Genomic DNA, 19805 nt, shown 5'->3' with positions numbered 1-19805 from the left:
CAGGGACCAAAGGCCCCACCTTCCCTGCCAGAATGACTTGGCTGGTAGAGCCCATCCTGGGTAGGACCGCAGGAGGTGTCAGCATATGGAGCAGGGAGGGCTGTTCCTTACGGCCCCAGGCTTCCCATCTCCCCTTGCTGCTGACAAATGCGCTCAGGCTCTGGTGGGAGAAGCTTTCAATTAAACAGAGTCAAACAGCTCCCTCCCACCGCAGTGGAAGGACTGTGTGCTGCCAAGTTCAAGCTGAAGGCGCTGGTCGGCTCTTGGGACACAGCTGGGGCTGCTGCCCAGAGCATGATGGATTTCAACACTGGTCAACACTCGCTCAGGATGGAGCCGGGGGAGGGCAGTCCCTTTTCCAGCTTGCAGGCCCCTGGGAATGGTCGGAGGTGGGCCTATCTGTGTCAGGCTGGGGAGCTTTCCTCTCCACGTGGAGTGGCCTTCTGCCCCCACCGCTTCCCAGTCGAGAGTGACAGGTGGTGGTTGTCATTCTGCAGTTGGCCCCAGCCACGGAGAGATTTGCCAACAATTCTGGAGTGCAGATACCCGCCACCCCCCAGCCTCTCCAGCTCAGAGAGTGCAGCCTGACCCGTGAAGCCGTGCGTAGGCAGGCAGTTCCCTGAGCCCAGCTTTCTTTCCAACAGGATGGGAATGGATAGCAGGCAGAAACATAAGCGATTACACTAGGTTTTGTGCCCCTAGGATGGAAATTTAATTCAAAAAGGCAAAATAAAAAATCACCCCCCTGGAGGCAGTGGTGTTTATAGAAATAAAGACAGTATATTATGATAATCCTAGCGACGGAGCTGTTGAACAGTTTACTCTCTGCTGTCCACTGAACCTAACATCGGAGATTGGACAATGTAGGTGTGGAGCCAGACTGTCTAGAGGCAGCGTCTACAGTCTCAGCTCTGCTGTGTGGCCTTGAGCAAGTTATTCGACTTCTCTGTCCATCTGTGAAGTGGGATTACAACAGTCCCCAGTGAGGGTTATCGTGTTAATGAATTAATCCACGTTAGACACTTACCGTCTGCCATGTTGAAGACTCAATAAATGTTCACATAACAATGATGAAGCACCAATACTTAGGCCACCTGATGTGAGGAGCTGACTCATTGGAAAAGACCCTGATGCTAGGAAAGATTGAAGGTAGGAGGGAAAGGCTGGATGGCATCACTGACTCATTGGACATGAGTTTGCGCAAACTCTGGGAGATGGTGAAGGACAGGGAAGCCTGGCTCATGCTCCAGTCCATGGGGTCACAAAGAGTCAGACACTTAGCAACTGAACAACAACAGCAAATGATGATGAAGATGTGTACAGGGTCAACGTCAGGTATTCTAGATGGTTTAGTGGGCTTCGCAGGTGGTGCAGTGGTAAAGACTCCGCCTGACAGTTCAGGAGATAGAGGAGACACTGGCTTCATCCCTGGGTCGGGAAGATCCCCTGGAGGAGGAAATGGCAGCCCACTCCAGTATTCTTGCCTAGAGAATCCCATGGACAGAGGAGCCTGGCAGGCTGCAGTCCTTGGGATCGCAGAGAGTCAAAAATAACTGAGGAGGCTTAGCATTCTTAGTTTACAGACGAAGAAACTGAGGCAGACAGGGTGGGTTCCTGGCCCGGGAATAAGTAGCAGAGGTGGGATTTGAACCCAGAGCTGCCTAATGGCATGCTTTCCAATGAATGGTGATCAAAGCCTTGATTGGCTTATTTAGGATTTATCGCCTAAAGAGTAAATGTATTTCAGAACAGCCTCCCTCACCAAAATTGTTCTAGTAGAAACATAATGAATTCTATTTTATGACTCTTAAAATAATAAACATAACTATGTCTATTGAGGGCTTCCCTGGTGGCTCAGATGGTAAAGAATCTGCCTGTAATGTGGGAGACCCAGGTTCAATCGGGAAGATCCCTTGGAGAAGGGAATGGCTATCCACTCCGGTATTCTTGCCTGGAGAATTCCATGGACCGAGGAGACTGGTGGGACACAGTTCATGGGGTCGCAAAGAATTGGACACAGACACGACTGAGCTACTAACACAGTGTCCGCATTGCCCCATTCCAGCCTCTACACCTCTGTCGCCTTGTTGTTTGGGTCATGTCCTCTGTGAAAAAGTTTTGAGATCAGATCCAGTTAGAGGTGCTTCTTTTCTCAGCAAGGCTGTCGGCCATGCTCCTGAAGGACGAGGTGCCCTGGTGTGTGCGGGCCTTCGTGGTGGCATCTTTGGAGCAGGGGAGAACCTGCTTTTTCATCTGTGTCTGTGCTCCGTGTCCTTCATGGGAAGTATGGCCATCACCCCAGCTGGCTGTCCCTCTTGTGGCCTGCCCGTAGTGTCTGTATCAACTCTCACAAAGGCCTAAATCATTGAGGAAAGATGAGGTTTGGGGTTTGACAAAGGTAGGACGGCACAGTGCAGTCTGCGGAAAAAATGTACAGAAATTTTCTCATTTAAGTTCTCTGAGCAGAGGACCAGAGGAGAGGCATGAGAGGGGAGGGAGAGAGAGAAAAAATACAGGATGGAATAGGGAGTGGGGACGAACTCTCAGGGTGGGAGAGTGAGAGGGCAGGGGGCAGGAATGGAGTTGGAGGAGGCGGCGGGTGCAGTGGGTGACTTGAACTCGGAATTTTGTGACGTGGGCAGGATGGGGAAAGACCGCGCAGGAGGCAGATCCTCAGCCTGGTGGGAGCCGGGAGAGGAATGTGAGATGCAGCCGTGGGAGGGTGAAGAATGCAAGTCGATAGGAGAAAGGCTCTATAAGTTTGTTTTTTTAATTAATTAAAAAAAAAAATTGAACCATAGTTGATTTACAAGGTTGTTTTAACAGCAAAGTGATTCGATTATATACATAGATACTTTTGTTTAATGTTCTTTTCCATTGCTGTTTATCATGGTATTTTTTTTTTTTTGGTTAGAGATTTTCCTAGTTTATTACATTTTTACTTATTTATTATTTTTGGCTGTGCTGGGTCTTCAATGCGCTATTTGGGCTTCTCATTGCAGTGGCTTCTCTTGTTGCAGAGCAGGGGCTCCAGGCACGTGGGCTCGGTAGTTGGGACACACGGCCTTAGTTTCTTCGTGGCATGTGGGATCTTCCCAGAGCAGGGATCGAACCCATGTCCCCTGCATTGGCAGGAAGACTCCTATCCACTGCACCACCAGGAAAGTCCCATATCATAGGATATTGAATATAGGTGCTGTACAGTAGGACCTGGTTGTTTATCCATTCTCTCTATAAAAGCTTACATTTGCTGACCCCAGCTTCCCACTCCATCCTTCCTCTAGCCCCCTACCCTTGGTAACCACCAGTATATTCTTTATTCCCATGATTATTATTTTTACTTTTAAAGATGCTTACTTAAATTTATTTTTATTTGTTTATTTTTTGGCCATTCTCTGCAGTATGTGGGGTCTTAGTTCCCCCACCAGGGACTGAACCCAAAGCAGGGAGTCTTAACCACTGAACCAGCAGGGAAGTCCCTCTATGTCTGTGATTCTGTTTCTGTTCATAGATAGTTTCATTTGTAACTGGCTGGCGGAGGCCCACTGTTGGCCACGAAGCGAATGGGTGGCAGTTTCCTGCTCCTGACCTAGTGCCCCTCAGCCTTGTCACCTCTCAGGCCAGAGGGCGACGAGCTCGCTGAGCTGGTTCTGCTGGATGGGTGGGTCCTCCCACATCAGAGCTTCCTGGGGATGCCGGCCCCGGGGCCGGAGCAGGCACCGTTTGACCTCGTTCAGCAGAGACCACACCAGTGAACCTCATGGCGCTTTGTTAGTCGGGGGACAGCTCAAGCTGATGAAGGTGTGCCTCTGTCGTGCAATGCCCATGCCAGGGGTTAAAAAAAGAAATACTCACGCAGATCCAAGGGCTTTTTGTGAGCAGTGCAGAAATAATAAACCCAAGCACAGAGTCCAGCCGCTTCAGGCTCAAGGTTGCACGTCCTTTGGGGCCAGGAGATCGACGAGGCTGCCAGAGGCGGTTGACTCTGAGCCCTTCTGGGGGGCAGCTTCCCCAATGCAGGGCAGAGGTGAGTGGGCATGTTTTCTGTTCATAGGATCTGATTTTAGTGGAAGGGGCTTGTTTGTTTACTCGGCGAGACCAATGCCGTGGCTCTTTACTGTGGCCCCAGAATCACTCCAGTTGGGCCAGTGTCTGGGGTGAGCGCGGCCTGGCCTCACTGTGCCCAAGTGTCACGTGTTGTCCTACGGTCCATGAGAACTCACTTCACCGATGTGGAAATTCAGGCCAGGGCTGTAAATGACTTGTCCAAAGCTTATGTGCTGCTTTGGTGGCAGTAATGGTGATGATGATGGTGAGGATAAAGGAATAGGATCGTGAGGATCACTGATGGTGAAGACTGTGTTCATTCAGCACCGTCGTGGCTAACGTGGATTGCGTGTCTGTGCTCTGTAACGTCCCACTGGTGCTGGCAACCGCTGTCAGGCAGATTCTCTGTGTCCCGTTTACTGTGCAGATAGCAGAGGCCTGGGTCAAGTCAGAGCCTGCAGTCTTTCTGCTAATCCACTTGCCAAGTGATGGCTGTGCCAGCCTGCTGGGTGTGGTGTGACCCTGTGGTGGGTGAGTGGCCGGCTGAATATTGGTGGCAGTGTACATCTTTATTCTAGATCTTTCTTCTTTGGCTCCCAGGAACCCACGTCCCCACCTTCCTGGCATACCTTCCACCACCTCTGTCCCCATCCGTTTTTCCAGGGCTGTGTTCTCCTCCACTGTTGGTAGAAATAGATTATCTCTACATCTGTTAATCGAGGGATAGATAGTTTAGCTGAGGACTTCCCTGGTGGCTCAGTTGTAAAAAACCCACCTGCCAATGCAGGAAACTTGGGTTCAATCCCTGGGTCAGAAAGATCCCCTGGAGTCGGAAATGGCAACTCACTCCAGTATTCCTGCCTGGGAAATCCCATGGACCGAGAAGCCTGGAGGGCTGTAGTCCATTGGTTTGCAAAAGAGTCTTACACGACTGAGCAGCTGAACAGCAGTTTAGCTGAATTAACACTAACCATCACTGGTTACCTATTAACTTTAGTTATTCAAGGATCTGACCTTAAAAGTGTTTTTTTCTGAAGGTGACCAATTACTTCTGTTCCTTTCATTATGGATGAGAAGTCACAAACAATGATTATTGCTGAATATCCTGGTCACCTGTGGGCTTCCCAGGGATGCCAGTGGTAAAGAATCTGCCTGGCAGTGCAGGCGACCTAAGAGATGTGGGTTTGATCCCTGGGTCAGGAAGATTCCCCTGGAGGAGGGTATGGCAATCCACTTCAGTATTCTTGCATGGAGAATCCCCATGAACAGAAGAGCCTGGTGGGCTACACTCTGTAGGGTCACAAAGAATCAGACGTGACTGAAGCAACTTGGCATGGATGCTCGTGGTTCATGCAGTGAAAAAAGTCTAGTATTTAAGGGGGAAGTTGCATAAAGAAGGATAGAAAGGAGGAAGGAGGGGGGAAAGAAAGATGGGTGCGTTTGTATGTGTTGAAAAGAGGTAGGGTTAGATTAGCTTTAAAATAAGAATAAGCTTGAAATTAAAAATGCATTTCAGATGTCGGCTGCTCTGAAACCATGAACTAGGTCTTCCAACAGCACCTCTGTTCTGACTTCAGAGTTAAGACTTCTCAGGATATATGGCAGTTTGATCATGGGCATGTCCCTCCTGGGCTGGGGTCATGTCGTCTATGCTGCCATTACCTGACACTGTACTGGCACACAGTAGGTGCTCATTAAATGTTTACTGAAGTGGCTTAGTACCTGAAAGGTTCGTAAGTAAGGGAGAAGCTTCACGTCCCTCGGCCCGCTTAGGGCTCCAGTAACCTAGTCACTTGTTTCCTGATTTCCGTTGTCCATATGGACCTGGGTCAGTCTCAATTGCTAAAATGAACTTATTTAAATTTAACTTGAACCAATGGGATGTATGCAAGCCACTGCTTGTTTGATTAATTTGTTTGTGTCCCCGGATAAGCATTTTAAGGGGCAGCTCAGTACAGAACATTCTGTGTGGCAGGTGGACGACAAAGTAGAAAGAGGGTACATGTGTTGAAACCAGACCACGTGAGTTCAGGTCCAGATTCAATACTCTTCTGGCTTTCCGTGGTTACGGTGGTTAAGAGGACAGATTCTGGGTTTGAGTTTGAATCCTGATTTCACCACTTAGAGGCTGTGTGACCTCAGGCAAATTACCCAACCTCTCTCTGCCTTACTTTCTTTATTCTTCATTAAAGTGGGATAGCTTCGTGGGGTTGGTGTAGGGCTAGGATATTTGTGGGGATTAAACGAGTTACTACTCTATGTAAAGCACTTTGCACCATGTTGATTTGTTATTGGTAATATTTGCTTTTAATTAAGCTTTGATGCCCTTATGTGTAAAACCTGATGTTTTAGTACCCAAGTCTTCATCAAAGTGTGATGAGGATTGTATTAGTTTCCTGTGGCTAAGTCCCCTACATACGAATGTTCCCAGAGTACATTTGTAAATCCAGTTTGTTTGTAAATCCAGCAACGTTGGGCTTCCCAGGTGGTAAAGAACTCACTTGCCAATGCAAGAGACATAAGAGATGCAGGTTCAATCCCTGGATCAGGAAGATCCCTTGGAGGAGAGCACAAAAACCCATTCCAGTATTCTTGCCTGGAGAATCCCTTGGACAGAGGAGCCTGACAGGCTGCAGTCCATAGGGTCACACAGAGTCAGACACAACTGAGGCAACTTAGCACATACAACAACAAAGTTAGCCCAGCTACCCAAGTAGCACAGTAAGCTGTACTGTAATAGGTTTATAATACTTTTCATGCAAATAATATATAAAAACAAAAAATTGAAACACTTTTAATCTTACAGTACAGTATCTTGAAAAGTACAGTAATAAAGTACAATAGCTGGCATACAGGGGCTTGCATCGCCTGAGCAGGCAAGAATAGTTACTGACTGGAGAAGCAGAGGGGGTAGGAGATGGTAGAGCTAAAGGACCGTCAGCAGTAGGAGGCAGAGGGCACGCTGAAGTGTCACTCACGCCTGATGTTGTTGGAATGTACATTTGCATCTTTGAAAGTTCGCAACTTGAAGTTTTGTATGCAGGGGACGAACTAGGTGGCCCCAAAGAAAAGAAATGTATTGTCTCACATTTTGGGAGGCTAGAAATTAAAAATCAAGGTGTGTCACCAGGCCCCAACTCACTCTAAAACCTGTAGGGTAATCATTCTTGCCTCTTCCTAATGTCCAGTCATTTGCTAACAATCTGGTGTTCCTTGGCTTGTTAGATACATCACTCTAATCCTCTGTCGTCACATGCCTTTCTCTCTGTGTCTGTCTTCACGTGGCCATCTTTTTATAAGAACATCAGTCGTAGTGGTTTGAGGGCCCATTCTCCCTCAGTATGATCTCATCTTCAGTATATCTGCAGATTCACTGTTTCCAAATTAGGTTGAAAGATTGACGGCAAAAAGAGAAGCGTCAGCGGCTAGATAGCATCACTGACTCAATGGACATGAGTCTGAGCAAACTCCGGAAGACAGTGAAGGACAGAGGAACCTGGCGTGCTGCAGTCCATGGGGTTGCAAAGAGTTAGACACGACTTAGTGACTGAAAAACAGCACCACCACCAGGAGTTAGGACTCCATCATGCCTTTTCTGAGCAGACAATTTAGCCCATAACCAGGATGAAATGGGAGAACCAGTAGGGCATTGAGCACAGAACATTGAACAAAACAGTGTCAGTAAACGCTAACTATGATTGTTCTTCCTGTTATCCTGTCCTCATTGTCATGATGACCGCCTTTGGCCTTGTGTGGTTCTCTGGCCATCTTTGAACCCCGGTTTCCTATGTACTAAGTGTGAATAGTGTGGCCCATTGCAGGGTGACCGAGGTACTCATCTTCCCAGATCTGCATTGTCTCATCTCCGAAATGAGAAGGAGGTAGACCCACCTTCGGGAAGGTACCCCCTGGGTAGCCTGGAGTGAGGGCAAGTGTCTACTGTGGCTCAGACATACGGGGTCTCCTGTGTTTGCTCTGCTTATTTCCTGCTGGTGCCTTGTAGCTCAGTGAGGTCAGGCCCCTATGGGTGCCACTGTGCTGTCCAAGAAGCCTCCTCTCTCCCTTTTCATGGGGTCAGGAAGGCTCAGAGATGTCTAGACCTGAGAAGCCTGGGATTCCTCCAGATCCCCAGTTGCTTTGCATTCAGAACAGAAGAAAAAAAATTTTTTTCTCCACTTGGGAGCTGAGCAGATTTGCTACAGAGAAGTCTAGATATCTATGGAAACAGTCCTAATTTTAGCCTTGCTGCACTTAATGCCAACTCTGAGAGTGCAGTGTTGGGTCAGGGCCCAGGGAATGGGGAGGATGAGCAGGCGGAAAGGGTCAGAACGGGCGCGGAGTAGCCAACTGACAAGCGGGATGCTGTGGCAGTCTAAGTGGTCCACCGAGGGGCTGGGGTTTTCTTCTAGGAGAAAGTGGATCTGGAGAGAAGGGACAGATGAGCATGTATAAAAATTAACACTTTGAACTGAGGGATCTCCTTGCCCTCCCCATCCCTGTCTGAATTCAGCTCGTCTTCGGCTTGGTTTGAGACCCCTGTTTCCACTCTTGCCCTGAATTTGCACATCTTTTAGAATTCTCTTGAAGCACTTATGGCAGTCCACTTAGTTTTCAGGTAACTCCATGTCGTTGCTGTCCCCCATTTGTTTTTGAGGCCCTCAAGGTCAGCCATGACCATTGTCCTGTGTGTGTGCTGAGCCTGCCATGTAGAAGACATGCAGAAAATACCTAATGGGTGGAAAAAGACATGGCTGCTGATTTCTGGGTGACCAACCAGGGGTTGGGCAGCTACTGGAAGGGGGCATTAAGCGTGTGACTGTTACAAAGTGTACAGAAGCACTTTCAGTGGAAAGAACCCACTTGGATGGAGATAGAAGTTGCCCGGTAATTCTGCTCAGGACGGGTTGGGGAGGGCCACAGCAAAACAAGGCCATGTCTGGTGGGCATTGAGTGCTGTGGGTGATGGATGACATACACAGAGGCTATTTCAGTAATGCAGACTGAGAGCATCACTTTCCTTGGGTCAGCCCTGTCCTTCCAGCCAGGTCAATCGCCATAGAAATCACCATAGAATATAAAACATGGGAGGGCTTCCCAGGTGGCTCAGTGGTAAAGAATCTGCCTGCCAATGCCGAAGATGCAGAAGACATGGGTTCAATCCCTGGGTCGAGAAAATCCCCTGGAGGAGGAAATGGCAACCCATGTCAGTATTCGTGCCTGGAGAATCCCTCGGACAGAAGAGCCTGGCAGGCTGCAGTCCATGGGATCACAGAGAGTTGGACATGCTTTAGTGACTATGCATGCACCCACATGTCAAACATAGGAAGAACCCTAGATCTCATCTACATCTGTGTATTTTGACATGTGATAATCAAGACAAGCATTTTTCTTAATTCTTGGTGATTTATTTTTATGTGTGAGACCTGTAATCAGCACACATCCTGGTCCTGATGTGAGCATATGGATGTAGAGGTTGTTGGGGTGAATTCTGGTACTGAATTTCCATATGCCTTGTAATCTTTTCAGCAGGATGAAAAGCAGTGTAGTTATAAACTTGGGAAGGTCATGTGCAAGAGATTGCAGGGTGGGTAGCACAGCCAGATCCCCCGCTCTCCTTTGAGTGACAAGGTGGTGGGTGAGACACAGGTAGACCAGATGGCCCTGATAAGGTAGTGGCAGGACTGGGGCCTTGACCCATATCTCCTCCTATCTGACCACCTTGACACATGATGTAGAATATAAACTAGTTCCTACTGAATATAAGTTATCTCATTTAATGCCACAAACAGCATTGTGAAGCAAACAGTGTTCTCCTTACTACACAACAAGGCCGAGGCTGAAAGATTGGAAATGCCATTCTAAGACCTGCCCTGCTGCTAAGACAAAGATTCAATGATCCCACGTAGCCCCTCCTGCGACTTTTAGCTGCGTCAGGGAGCTGCAAACCTACCAAAATGAGCTTCAGGGTTTGGAAATAGAAGCACATTCAGAGCTGTGGTGCCAGCTTCCTCCTCCTGGGAGAATTCTGCCCCCTGAGTCCTAGAACCCAGGCCAGCAGACCAGTCTGAGGGAGGGTAGGAGTTTTCAGGTCACACTCTCCCTCTCGGGTGGCTCTGCATATCCAAAGCCAGTGAAGGGCTATTTGCCCAGTGGGAGAGGTGGGTGCCAGCTTCCTGGCTGGTTCTGTTCCCCCCTGGGTACTGTAGAGGGGAGGGAGCCAGCCCTGTTGACAGGTTGAGTCAGGGCACAGCCCAGAATAGAAGCCCAAGGGCACGCATGTGAAGGCTTCTCTATCCCAGTCTTTAGGGATAGAGAAAGATGATTAAGCTTTATACAGAGCACAGCTTGTGGACTGCTTGGGGATCATTTATTAGTGTTGCTTGGCAACAGCTCTCTGAGCTAGCCACACCCGTAATAGGGTAGTTAGCTGAATCACCCAGGGCCCAGCTCCCTGCTTATGGATCTATTGAGTCTCCTCTCAGCTCCTTCCCTCCATTTGTTCATTCACTTTTATTAGGCGTCCTCTTTGTAGCTACCTTTGTATTTGACAGCACTCCTTTTTGATTGTTGGGGATCTTTAATAGGTGGTTAAAAATGGAAATGTTGATATTTCTGTCGCACTGACATCATCACCCCATTTATTGAGACTATAAGCTCCATGAGGGCAGGGCCTTGATTCACTTCTGTGTCTCTAGAGCCTAGAAGAATGTCAAGTACATAGTAAGTGCTTCATGAACATTTGTTGAAAAAAATGAGTGTGTGAACTGAGTGTCTCTTTGGCCCCATGGGATGGGCTTTACATAAAAGTCTTTCTAATTCTCCCAACACAGGTTCTGTGTGTACCTGTCTGTCACTCACTGTAGGGTATCAGCTGGGGGCATTTCTAAGCACGTGCCAGGCAGGGGATCCTCACCATGACTGAATAATAAAGTGACTGTTATCCCCATTTAACAGATAAGGGAATGAGGCACAGAGAGATTAAATAACTTGCCTAAGGTCACACAGACCCTCTAGAGTCAAGCCATTTTTCTTTACCTCTATACCATTCCAAGAGAACTTAGTGCAGGATGGAACTCCCCCATGTCTACTCTGTCCACTAGCCACAGGCGATTACCGAGCACTTGAAAGGTGTTAGTGAGACTCAGGACCTGGCTTTTAAATTTAAATTAACTCAAACGCCACATGCAGCTAGTGACTGCCATATTGGACATCACAGCTCCCTACGATGCTATCTCTAAATAATAGTAACAGCTCACATTTATTGAGTGCTTTCTATATGCTGACATTTTTTACATGCTTTCCCTGTAGTAAGTGATTTAAATCAGTCCTCATAACAGCAGATGACTGGTGGTTAAGCCTCTCTTGCCACCTCCAAGATTTAACAGCATGAAAGTGATATAGCAGAATCCTACCCCAGGGAGAACTCTGCCTGAGTTTTAAAAGTTCTCCCTGCTTTTCTTCCTCTTTTCCATGAGTATCACCATAAAAAACAGGATTTCATTGTTTGATGTGTTTTTCAGCCCCAAACACAATGTTGCCCACTGTACTTCTTGATAAAGGGGTCATTCCATTTGCAGACTTGCAAACTCACTGTTCCCACCCAATGACTCATTTAGGGGGAAAACATATACTTGAAATAGAGTTGGGTCAGTGTCACTCTGAAAACACATATAAACACACACACACACACACACACACACACACACACACGGCCAGTATTCCTTATCAAAATGTTCATTAATGTAAACAAACCAACCAATGAAACCCACTTCTTAGTGTAATGGTGATAATAGTTTGAGGTGGGACTGGAAAGGAGAGAAAGGGGAGATGAAATTTTCTGTGTCTTGCTGGGTGAAACAGGTAACTGCAGCCTGTGGGCATAGTAATCAGATTTGACTACTCCCTTCTCGAGGATGGGTGGGTGAGAGTGTAAGGGTTGGGCATCAGAGGAGGAACCAGAGGTCACTGAATTTTGTTCCACAGTAGAGATCAACTGTACTTGGCGATAAAAATTCATCTGAATGTGTTCTCTCTGCTGGGCTGTAGCTGTCATGCATGCCTGTGGTTCATCCTGAAGCTGAACTGATCTTGAGGCAGGGCCAGAAATTGAGGTTAGGAGCAGAATTGGGGTAAAGGTGATTGGGAGAGGCACATGGAAAGAGTGACAGAGAGAGAGGCTTGAGGGATGAGACCACATCAGGAGCACAGTCCACACGTAGGCAGTGGTTTTAAACCTGGGAACACAGGTCAGGGGTGCTTTGGGTTTTGATCAAAAGGAAAAGGAGAAGTGTGATGATAGACCTCCATGGAAAACATGTTTTGAGGACTTTGATTAACCAGTTAAATTCATATTGTTCTTCCTGTTGCTGTCTCAAGGCAGTCATGCAGCTTCCCAAACCATCCCCATCTCTTTCATCTCTTTGTTCATCTGTCCATTCAGCCATCCATCTGTCCATTCATTCATCCATCTACCCACCAATCCATCTGTCTATCCATCCACCTATTCATCCATCCACAAGTCCATTCATCCATTCATTTAACATGTATGTCTCATATCTTTCCACAGTACTGGGGGTAGTGTGGTGGATAGGTACCATCCCTACCCTCAAGGAGCTCACAGTCTTGTCTAGAGACCTGTGTTTCTGAAGCAAGTAAAGGAAGCCTTTGATGCTCTGTATCCCAAAGCCAACTGCAGCTTGCTGGTGTAGCTTTTCCTAATAACATGAAGCCAGCCTTGGTTTCTCTACTTACTCTCTCATCTTTATCATACATGTACTTATGTGTATTGTGCTTTGGGATAGGTATTTAATTTATACTCCGTATAGCACTTTATTGCATCTTTATGGTGATCTTCTAAAATATGGGCTTCCTTGTCATCCCTGGCCCAGTTCAATTGTAGAAGACATAGCTGGGGATTATTGAGATAAATCTGATCCTTTAAACCTAGAAAGGACCTAAACAGTCATCAGTGATCTGAGGGGTTACTCTCAGTCTTGTTCTCTCTGCCCCTCTTAGATAAGGTCCATCTGGGTAGGTAAAATCATAAGCCATTGCAGTCAGTGGAAGAAGAAAGGGAAGCCCACCCCTCTCTGAAAATTACATCTCCTCCCTCTTCACAGTCCCCTGGAGATAAGGGAAGGATTTGTTTTGCCAGATTAACAAATGTGGGATTTCACACAAATTTACTTTGCATTCATGTAAATCCAATGTGAATATACCAATTTGTTTGGCTACCAAAATATATATATATATATATATATATATATATATCTCTAGGTTATAGAGATATATATATCTCTATATATAGAGAAGTAGGGGACCACAATTTATGATCTTTTGCAAATAAAGGCATGCCTATATGCATGCATGCCAAGTCACTTCAGTTATGGACTGTAACTCGCCAGGTTCCTGTGTGCATGGAATTTTCCAGGCAACAGTTCTGGAGTAGGTTGCCATGCCCTCCTCCAGGGGATCTTCCTGACTCAGTGATTGGACTCACGTCTCCTGAGGCTCCTGCATTGAGGTGGATTCTTCACTGCGGAACCACCAGGGAAGCCCCAAAGGCATGCCTACTCCCCTTTAGTTCTAACAAAGTTAACCTGAGCCTAGAGCGAGTCCGAGGCCTGGCCCAAATGCATGTTGGCCTGGCACAGTCCAGGCATTGTGAGGTGTCCAGGAGGCTGGGAGCAAGCCCAGAGGGCAGAGGTCTTCACGCTGCGAAAAGAAAGGACAGTGACTTTATGGGAGTTTCCTTTGTCAAGTATTTGAGTCATGTTGCTTCATTTTAATTGTCTCAGTTACCCAGGGAGGCTGGGTTATTCTTCACTTTAGAAATGAGGAAACTCCATAAGCCCAGTGAAACCCATTTGGGACTTATAACCTTCAGAATTGTAAGATAATAAATTTGTCCTAAGCAAAAAAAAAAAAAAAAAACCAGGAAAATCCCAGGAAAAAAACAAAAGATGTAAAGAGATGACATGCCCAAGGTCAAACAGCTGTTGAGTGCCAGGTCTGAGACTTGAGCTCTACATAATCTGTTGGCTCTGGTGTTCCCATCTGCCACCCTGCTGAGGCCCCTCGTGGAGGGAATGCCCTTTCTGGATCATATTCACACCATCTCGGGTTACTCAGCTGACTTCAGTGCCTGTGCTCTCATCTGTAAAATAGGTTAAAAATAATAGTCTTGTCTTGTAGATGAGTAAGGATTGAGTGAGACTGTGCACATTATAAGCACTCAGCACAGTTTAGCTCTAAAATAAAAAGCTGCAATAGTGGCACTTCCCTGGTGGTCCAGTGGCTAAGACTCCATGCTCCCAACACAGGGGGCCTGGGTTCGATCCCTGGTCAGGGAGCTAGATTCCACATGCCGTTAACAAAAGATCCTTCATGCTGCAAGGAAGCTCAAACTTCCCTCGTGCCACAGCTAAGACCTGGCACAGTCAAATAAATAAATATTTTAAAAACCTATAATGGTAACATTAATGATCATCATGGTTTTGATAGTTTTTACTTTTCATAGCAATGTTGACAATTGTGTCGCCGGACTGCCCCTTCTGTGTTAATAGAATTGTTGTAATGATGAAGATACAACTCTTAGAATAAGAATTTGTGTTTTGGGTTATTAGGCCCCCATACAACATCATGGTAGCCCCCATGGACATGTAGCAGAGGTGGGATTTGAACCCAGACTATCTTGCCTCCACATCCCCATGCCACCTCTCCTGGGACCCCAGGGTTCTGGCTGGGACTCAGTTTCATCTCTGTGGTCCTGGACGCTCTGCTTCTGGGGCTGCTGTGTCAGGGAGGCCTGCCCTGAGTGAGTTTATAATCTAGTTGACGGGGACCACAACTCTGCTGGAGACGTGGAAAGACAGGAGGTTGCAGGTTCCTCCCGGCTGAGCTGGAGTTACTGCTCAGTGATTGCCATCTGCCAGCTTCCTTGGGAAAGTCCTGTGTTGCTCCTGGCGGGGTTCAGCTGTCACCACCATCAGGAAGCCTTCCCTGATAGCAAGGACCCTGCACTTCAGGCTCACAGGTGAGGTGGGTGGAGTCTTCTTCACTTCTGTAGCAGTTTATGTGAGCTTCAGTTGTAGCCTTTCCCATGATGTGTTCTTAGGGGTCTGTAAGTCTCATCTCCACCAGCCATGAGCTCTTGAAGACGGGGGGCTGTGTCTGCGTTAGAAACGCCTGCTTCTTGCCCAGATCTGGTCCCCCTTTCTCAGGGCCATGAGAACATCTCCCTTCCCAGCTCCTGTCTATCAGGCAGTGTGATGCACCTACTTCTGGCTGCAGGGTAGTGAGAGGGGGGAACTCTTGTACCTCCAGCCACTGTATTTTTTTGTTGCAGAGCCAATGAGGCTGGCTTGAGCAATGGGAGGAGGACAGGGCAGGCACCCAGTATGCAGTGGGGATGTCTATGAACCCCAATCCTTACAGCAGCATCCAGCAGCCAGGTGTGGCTGTGTGTCTGCTCAGCAGTGAGGACCCCGAAGTCTTTGTAGGGCTCACGGCTGGGGTTCAAGCCCGTGTCTGACTTGTTCTATGACGACACACTGCCATTGACTGGCCCAGGTTTCTGGGGTCATTGTGATAGCAGTAGGCTAAAGGAGTGTGTGTGTGTGTGTGTGTGCGTGTGTGCATGGGGGGCTGTGAATGTCAGTGGAGCAACATTTAGCAGAATTGTGAGGCTTACCCGCCTTTCCAGAGCAGGTGATCGTGGAGGCTGTATCCTTCGCCCAGGTGCTAGCTGTCCTCAGCTGCCCAGGGTAACTGCGGGGAAAATGAGTTCGCTGTTGTCTCTGTGCAGATGCCAGCTTTCCTTTAATGTGGAGTTTCTGTGAGAAGAGCAGAACACGGCTGTGCTTGCTGACCTCCTCACTGCACAGATGGGAAGAGGGGGCGGAGAGAGCAGGAGGAAACGGGACAGGGAGCCCAGGTGGAGGCTGTCTGGGCGATGCCCCGCTGCCCAGACCCCATGCACACACACACATGCACTGAGGACAAGGTGGGTTTGGAGCCATGGTCACGCTGCGACTCTGGGAGCAGGATGTGGACGCTTCTTTGCAGTTGTGGCAGTTGGCGTGAGTGCAGCCTGGCTCTCGGGATCAAGGCACTGGCCTGGAGATCAGCCATGTAGGGTTTGTCCCCACTTTGCCCGGTTCGTTCCAATGAGGCTCACATTTATGAGTCCTTAGAGTGTGTTCTGGGCACTTTCCTAGGCACTGTCCACACATTTATTCTCAGAATGGTCTCCTCTGAGCTCTGGGCTCTTCAGCTGCCTGCATGGAGGCTGGGTGACTATCCTCAGGCCCTAGAGGCTAAGTGGAGAAAGCAGGTTTGCCTCAGGGCATTCTGACTCCAGAGTTTCTAACTGCTGTGGTTTCTCTTCTAGGCACTGAACTTGTCTGGGTCACAGCTTTCTTTTTTTTTTTCTTTTTCCTTTGTTTTCTTTTAATTGAAGTATAGTTGATGTACAATTTTGTGTTAGTTTCAGGTGTCCGGCAAGGCGATTCAGTTATATACATGTATTTTTTTCAGATTATCTTTCATTATAGGTTATTACAAGATATTGAATATTGTTCCCTTTGTTGTACAGTAAATCCCTGTCATTTATCTATTTTATATGTGATAGTGTGTCTCTGTTAACCCCATGCTACCCCTGCCAGGTGTGACCCCAGGGACTGTAGCCCTCCAGGCTCCTCTGTCCGTGGGATTCTCCAGGCAGGGATACTGGAGTGTGTACCCAGGCCCTCCTCCAGGGCATCTTCCCGACCCAGCATTGCAGGTGGGTTCTTTTACCTCTGCTGCTACCTGGGAAGCCTGTTAATCCCATACTCCTAATTTATCCCTCCCCTGCTCCCTTTTCCCTTTGATAGCCCTAAATTTGTTTCCTATGTCAGTAAATCTGTTTCTGTGTTGTAAATACAGCTTGATTTCTTATTTTGAAAATAAAGGAGATGGGAGTCACAAAGATTTATTTAAACACTTCTTGTGTGCCAGGTCCTATATTTAGATTATGGACATTATTTTGTCTAAATTTTATTTCAAGCCCTGGGCTTATGTATCACTCTGTTGATTTTTTAAAAAGACATATTTAAAAAATTTTGAATTGTGGTATAGTACACATAAAATGAACCATCTTAACCACTCTTAAAGGTACAGTTTAGACATGTTAAATATATCCATGTTGTTGTTTAATCAGTCTCTGGAATTCTTCATCTTTCAAGACCAAGTCTCCGTAGATAACTAATGAGAACCTACTATCTAGCACAGGGAACTCTGCTCCGTGCTCTGTGGTGACCTAAATAGGAAGAAAATTTTAAAAAGTGGGGATATACGTATGCATAAGACTGATTCCTTTTGCTGTATGGCAGAAACTAACACAACATGGTAAAACAACTAAACTCCAATAAAAATGGAAAAAAAAAAAGACTGAGTCTCCACACCCATTAGACAAGTCCACTTCCATGAATAAACCACACCATATTTCTCCATTCATCTGTCAATGGACACTTGGGTTTGTTTCTGCCTTTTGCCCGTTTTCTTGATTTAAGTGATCAGTTGAGATCAAGGTCACATACGGCTGCATTTAAACCCAGGCCTCTGTTTGATGGTCCACTTTTGACTTCTTTTACAGCTAAGGAGTTGAGACTTTTGCTCTCTGAGCGAATGATGTTTTCCGTAAAGGAGCCAACGGGGAAAGTTCTAGAAATGGTGGCTGTGGGTCTTCTAGCTCCTCCTGCTACCTGGCTGCTGTGTGCTGCTGCTTTCCAGCTGGGCATCTGCAGTGCCTGCCCACGGGGTCCTGGGGAGTCCGGGGAGGTGGAGCAGCAAGAGCAGAAGGCGCCTGGTTTCTGGCCCTGGCCCTGTCTCCCGGGACGAGCCTGCGCCCACCCTCCTCTGGTCCGGGCTCAGTGAGTATCTGAAGAGGGCCGTTCTCCATGGTGTCTAGTACCTGGGGGTTTCACGTGCCTTTGAAGTCTGGCCCTGCTTGGCCAGAGAAGTACGTTGACCTGGCTCTCGTCAAGCCTGGAATGACTTTGGACCCTTTTTGAATCCCTTCTCAGAGTATTTCTCCCAGAAGCTTTACAGAGACCCACTTTATATCACTTCATTTCACAGTGAAAAAGTGAAAGTGTTAGTCGCTCAGTCCTGTCTGACTCTTTGTGACCCCATGGACGGTAGCCCACCAGGCTCCTCTGTCCCTGGGATTCTCCAGGCAAGAATACTGGAGTGGGTAGCCATTCCCTTCTCCAGGGGATCTTCCTGACCCAGGCAGATTCTTTACCATCTGAACCACCAGGGAAGACCCCAGAATCTAGAAGTAAAGGCTTTTGTTTTGGTGCCCATAATTTTCCTAAGGTGTACTTTCTCCAAGTATTTGACAGTATCCCAGTTTGCTGGATTCATGTAAAGCTCTTGTGTTTCTTTTTGTATCTAAAAACTGAGTATCTTGAGTTGTTCTTCTGAAATTAGCAAGTAGAGTAATATAACACCGTTGTCATTATATTGGTTTGAGTTTTCATGGGTGGCCTCTCTTGAGCCTTAAGAGTTTTTTTATGAAGACCTGATCAGTGGATGACACAGTCATGGGGCTCATGATGGTACTAGCCAGGCCTCCTATGGGATGTGCCAAGAGTTTAGCATTTTGTTTAGATTTTGTTGTTGTCCCTCTGTCCATGGGATTTTCCAGGAAAGAATACTGGAGTGGGTTGCCTTTCCCTTCTCCAGGGGATCTTCCCGACCCAGGGATCAAACCTGTGTCTCCTGCATTGGCAGGCAGGTTCTTTACCACTGTGCCACCTGGGAAGCCCCTTTGTTTATATAGAAGAGTGTTACTTACCAATTGCTAACATTCAGGTTGTTCCCCAAGAAACTACCCTTGAATGCTTAGTTCAGCTGTACTTCCTCTGACCCCGTTTTTTACAGTTGCCTGTCCTTTGGGGATGTTTCTTGCTCCTATCTCTTGAACTCCAGTATTTGGGGGTTTCCTTGTTATTTGAGTGTCAGAAGCTCGTCATGGATGTTCTCCTGACCTTGAGAAGAGCCTGTTTCTTTTGCTTCCAGCTTAGAGCAGAGGAGGAGTGTGAGTGATAAGGTTAGCTCCCAGAGGTCACCAAGCTATCTGCCCCACCAAACTTGACTTAAGATGCTATTTCTGCCTTTTCTGCTTGCTCTTGGAAAAACAGAAATTGGAGAAAAAGAAACATACAATGACAGGCTCATCAGACAGCTAACTTACGGGGGTCTAGATTCTTTCAGAAACTACAATTAGAAACAAATTCAGAGGTATCAGCCCATTGTGGAGCACCTATTGTGGGCCAGGTAAGATGAGAAGCATTTTCAGAGTTTTAATAAATCTCCATGGAAATGCCTCTGAGTCAAGGCTCTGTTATGGTTCTCTCATCACAGAAGACATAATGGCTTCTTCATGTTGACCCAGAAGTGATTCTAAGTCCTAGTTCCAGTGGGACCCTCTCTCTATCTCTTTTTATTTTTTAAAATTGAAGTATAATTGATTTGCAGTATTTCAGATGTACAGCAAAGTGATTCAGTTATACATACATATATATATATTCTTTTTCAGATTCTTTTCCATTATAGGGTAGTATATAATAGGCCATCCTAAAGGAGATCAGTCCTGGGTGTTCCTTTGAAGGACTGATGTTGAAGCTGAAACTCTAATACTTTGGCCACCTGTTGCAAAGAGCTGATTCATTTGAAAAGACCCTGATGCTGGGAAAGATTGAGGGCAGGAG

At 47.1% G+C, this 19805-nt stretch overlaps 1 protein-coding gene across 6 annotated transcripts in view; it reads left to right on the top strand.

Annotated features, from left to right (window-relative positions):
• LARGE1 (LARGE xylosyl- and glucuronyltransferase 1) overlaps window positions 1–19805 on the top strand; it is a 589892-nt gene that overhangs the window by 44476 nt on the left and 525611 nt on the right. The window contains exon 1 of one of the 6 annotated variants that reach the window (XM_065938590.1): window positions 4010–4027. The exons of the other annotated variants lie outside the window; for them this stretch is intronic. The gene's annotated coding sequence lies outside the window, so the exon portion shown is untranslated. Of the gene's footprint in view, window positions 1–4009; window positions 4028–19805 lie in introns of those variants that run through there. 6 annotated transcript variants of the gene reach the window in all.

The sequence above is a fragment of the Muntiacus reevesi genome, chromosome 1 (genome assembly GCF_963930625.1).
Source record: "Muntiacus reevesi chromosome 1, mMunRee1.1, whole genome shotgun sequence".
NCBI lineage: Eukaryota > Metazoa > Chordata > Mammalia > Artiodactyla > Cervidae > Muntiacus > Muntiacus reevesi.
Note: the sequence above shows the minus strand (reverse complement) of the source record. Positions and strands in the feature narration are given on the sequence as shown.